The sequence below is a fragment of the Danio aesculapii genome, unplaced genomic scaffold (genome assembly GCF_903798145.1).
Source record: "Danio aesculapii unplaced genomic scaffold, fDanAes4.1, whole genome shotgun sequence".
Lineage (NCBI taxonomy): Eukaryota > Metazoa > Chordata > Actinopteri > Cypriniformes > Danionidae > Danio > Danio aesculapii.
The window spans coordinates 39704-44438 of NW_026613707.1; the positions used below are offsets into that span (position 1 = coordinate 39704).

At 34.9% G+C, this 4735-nt stretch overlaps 1 long non-coding RNA gene across 1 annotated transcript; it reads right to left on the reverse strand.

Annotated features, from left to right (window-relative positions):
• Window positions 1-592: 592 nt before the first annotated feature.
• Window positions 593-3505, reverse strand: LOC130220223 (uncharacterized). Its single transcript, XR_008836152.1, has 5 exons — window positions 3493-3505; window positions 2883-3263; window positions 2705-2774; window positions 997-1106; window positions 593-759 (listed from the first exon to the last, which is right to left on the reverse strand). It is a non-coding gene; the product is annotated as an uncharacterized LOC130220223 (long non-coding RNA).
• Between the last annotated feature and the right edge of the window lie 1230 nt (window positions 3506-4735).

The following is a 4735-nucleotide window of genomic DNA, read 5'->3' on the forward strand; positions in this document are numbered from 1 at the left end:
GAGACACACCACGCAACGTCTAATTAATGAAAAGGGTATTTGTCTCCATCTGCTGGATTGTCATCATGGTTAATAATATAGGTTTTTAAGAGTGTATGTGAGTATATAAATGAGGAATATAAATGTGCAGCATAGATGTAAATAATCAACATGTACATTTGTTTTTAATTAAATACATTCCTTTTAAGTTAAATTTAGGGGTGATTCCACCTAAAAGTTTAGTTTTAAACATTGTAAATTTATTATTAGTATCTTTATATAGCATATACCGTAGATATTAAGTTTCCACAAAAGTTTCTTTACAGTGGATAAAGGTTCTCTATATTATTGGAATTCTTTGTCACACTAATGGTACTTTTTAAGAAATACTGTATTATCACTGAAAGGTTATTTATGTAACTAAAACTCCCTTATTATGAGAGTGTACAAATTAAATTAGTTTTGAAATGTAGCTTCTCCACGTGCAAATCTGATTACAACCTTATTCACTTTTGGAGATTATAATTTTTCCCGAAGACTGCAATAAGGTATGACATTTTTTTATTGTATTTATTGTAAAAAGATGTTCTCTGTTAAAATGAGCACAAACACATTGGCATGTTGATCATTTATTGGAAGAAAAGTAATTAAACACCATTTTTTTCCCTGAACTAAGTGAGAAATTTTGATTTCTTGAATTCCTGTTAGCCAATTCAATTGTTGAGCTCAACAGCCGAAGGTGATATAAAACTCTAGCAATGACCAGGTGGTTCCATGTTCCTGGAAAAGGGAGAAAAATCTTTACTTAGATTTGAATTGCTTACTGTATTGCCATTTTGATTCTGTTAATATAAACTTAAATTTACTTTTGACTTAATCTTTGTGAAGTTTCTGTTAATTTTTCAAACTCAAACATATTCCAAAAATGAATATTTTCTATTTGAATGTAGTCTAACACAACATTATTTAAATGGTTAGGAGTCAAATATGTATTTTAAATTGCATATCTTAACTCACCTAGTAATGTCACATAGTCACATAAGACCAGGATCTGGCCATCGAACCAATGGAGGTCTTGGACTTGGTACTTGACCCAGAAGTGACGTATATGCAGTCTGGAGAGGTTTCTAGTTGTTTTGTGCATGAGAGAGAGAGAGAGAGAGAGAGAGAGAAATGGGATAGAGAGATTTAGACAAGGTTTATATATTGGTACATCAAATTGAAGGATCTTTACTGGCATTGATGGTTCTAATAATGTCTTTCTTTTGAGTTTGAGAGATATACTTTGTTGTGCTTTACAGGGAATTTGTATTGGAGTCCAGATGCAGGATACAAAAAAGCTGACACATGCAATAATAGACAACAATAACAGCAACAACAACAACAGAGACGTTTTAAAAGTACCACCTTAACAATTTACTACTTAAAATGACAAAAGATACAGGCATGTCTGTAGTCATGGGTGTAATAAATATAAATAAATTGAATAAATTTAAATACCCTCTGTATAAAGGATTTTTAGGCAGTAATTCATGCATTGTAAATGAACTTGGATTTTTGTTATTGCTTGTGTAGTTAAAAATCAGCAACTCAAATCAATTGAAGTGATGTGTACAAGCTGCACGAGTTGCCATTTTAATTTGACTGACAGATTCCCATACCAGGCGATGCAGTGGCGTAATAGGTAGTGCTGTCGTCTCACAGCAAGAAGGTTGCTGGTTTGAGCCTCAGTTGGCGTTTCTGTGTGGAGTTTGCATGTTCTCCCTGCGTTTGCGTGGGTTTCCTCCGGGTGCTCCGGTTTTCCCCCACAGTCCAAAGACATGCGGTACAGGTGAATTGGGTAGGCTAAATTGTCCATAGTGTATGAGTGTGAGTGAGTGTGTATGGATGTTTCCTAGAGATGGGTTGAGGCTGGAAGGGCATCCACTGCGTAAAACATGTGCTGGATAAGTTGGCGGTTCATTCCACTGTGGCGACCCCAGATTATTAAAGGGACTAAGAAATTAAATGAATGAATTCCCATACCAAGTCTGCATGGCATAGATAAATAAACTTTCCTAAACTGCTTGGTAAAACAACAATATATTGTTCTGACTTACTCCAAACAGCCTCTGTAAAAAATATATGACCTTTGTTGGAATCTTGATAATTCGGAGGCCTGGAAGCTGTCCAAGTTGGCATTCAGTTAAGATACTTGAAGGTATCCACTTGTTACCTTGAATAATTACAGGACTGTTATCACCCACTCTTTTGGGTCCACTATTATTTCAGTAGTTTTAAAATTCTTGAAAATTCTTGATTTTGGACATTTTGGGCAATTTGAAGACCACAAAATTAATTGTGAATGAAAGCTTTTCTGTTTTTTTGTTTTTGTTTGGGACAGTGGAGAGTATAGACAGGAAAGTGTGGGGAGCAGAGAAAAGGGAAAGGATTGGGAAAGGACCTTGAGCTGGGAATCGAACACCTCAGTGCTATATGTCGGCACACGTAACCACAAGGCTATTGACGCTGACAGCAAATGTTGTTACTTTATTGTCCACAAGTGGAACTTAATCTTTGGCTTCACCACAACTACATCAGCGTTAACATTACACATAACACAGAAAAACAGGCAAACACAAATGCATTCAATGTCATCACAAGAATCACATTAAAACTCAGTTTAAACATACTTAAAACCCTGTATTTAAACATACAAATAGTACATAATGGTGACAGTACTTACCAAAGCTTTCAATTCCATTCCTCCAACATCTAATTGAAGCTTCTAATTATTCCAGACCAACATAAGACACCTTTGAATTACATGTGAAATGTGACTATTAGTTAATTATACATGTAGCTTTGTGTGATCAAATTCAGCTGTAATTTAATCTAAATAAAGATCTACTTTAACAACTTACTAGATTTAAATGTGGGCAAGACAGATCTCCCTCCGGACAGTTGCTCAACAATGGAAAATATTATTATAGTATAGTGATTAAATATGATATGTATAATTTCTCAATCCTGTGCCTGGTGGCCCTGATGACACCTATCCCACCCCTGCCACCTCCATTTAAACCCCAACATTATTAACAAACAGGATTGAGAAATGGTCTTTTAAATGACTGAACATTTAAAATAAAAATGAAGAAACAAATTAATATTACTATTAAAAATTTGTAGATTCCTTTAATTTCAAATTTTTTTATGAGGTTACCAATGATCTCATTAATACCTAAAATATGTCCCAAAAGTGAATGATTATTTTTAATTTCAATAATATTTTCCATTACTTTGTTCTGAGAAAACAAAAGAAAGTACAGGAGTTAATAAACAATTAAAGTGCTTCCAATAATTTGATTTAGATTACATTTCCATTTATACACTGGCATAAAACATAGACAATAAATAATGTTTGTCATCTGGTATATACATTACTAATACATAAGAACTGCCTTTAAGATTACAAACACCAATTATTAATGATCCCCAGAGACCTATTTAAAGTTAAAAAGAAGAGAGACTTACTACTTTTGTCACTTACTTTTTTTTTTTTTTGTCCATGGTGTGGAGGTCTTGTTTATTTATAGAGGATCTGAACCAATCATTCTTCATGGGTTGGACATGGGAGTTTCCAGTTTTGGGAGTGACAATAAGTTAGGTGAAACCTCTAAAATAAAAAGTGAAAACCTGATGCTTAATGTTTTTGTTGAAGGACCCTTTTGTAATTGTTTTTATTGAATTTTATTCGGCCCAAGCACCACTCAATACAGCATTGCAAGAAGAACAGTATTGCATTTTCTCTCAAGTTCTTAAAGGTTTATCCAATTCTTATGAAAATGATATCAGATGATCTTTGAACCTTTGGCTGCGCTGAATTGACTCAGCAAATTACTGATATTCATCTGTGTTCAAAAGTTATGCTAATATAAATTAAATGAGACTGTATCTGTGTTCTGACATCTGATCATTCCAATTGTTTTTACCGTAAATGCTTCCTTTCAACGACATCAAACTTGTCAAACCTGAACTGGGCTTTGTTCCGGTCTCATATGAGAAACTTTCACAAAGCATTATCAGAAAAAAGTAAATAAACTAAAATATTTAATTAATTTTAATCTGTAAATTAGTCTAAATGAAAATCTACTCAGGTTGTTTTAGCAAGGTTTTATTGAAGGACTTACTGGATTTAGACGTGGGAAAGACAGATCTCCCTCCGGGCAGTTGCTCAATAATGGAAAATATTATCATGGTTTCCACTACATTCATTCTTCCATGGCGGGGCGCCACGCCAAGACTTATCCCGCCACGGCTGCATTACAGCTTCTCATTCAACACATTTCATTTTTTTAATAGCAGGTGATAATCGCACCAAAACGTGTTAAAAGGTTAGTGAATTATAACAGCGCAAACTTTTCTGTAACCGTAGTAGTGTTGTGCGTCGTTTGTTTAACCCTTTAAGGTTACGTGCTGACTGACTGACTGACTGGCTGACTGTGACAGATGCGTGATACGTGAGGCCAGCAAACACGACGTATAGCTGTTTCACTTTACTTCAGGACGCATTAATACCGGAGGCATTCCTAAATATTCCCAGCAAATCTAATAAATGCTGGAGACATATTCGTTACATAAACGCACTAAATCGCACCTCAGCAGCGTTTATTTGAGAGCGCACAAGAAGATCTGCGCGCTCTTACAGCGGCTTATATTTGAGGGGGCGTGCAAGAAGTTTTGTGCACTAGCAGAAAAAATCGGCGCGCAAGCAAAG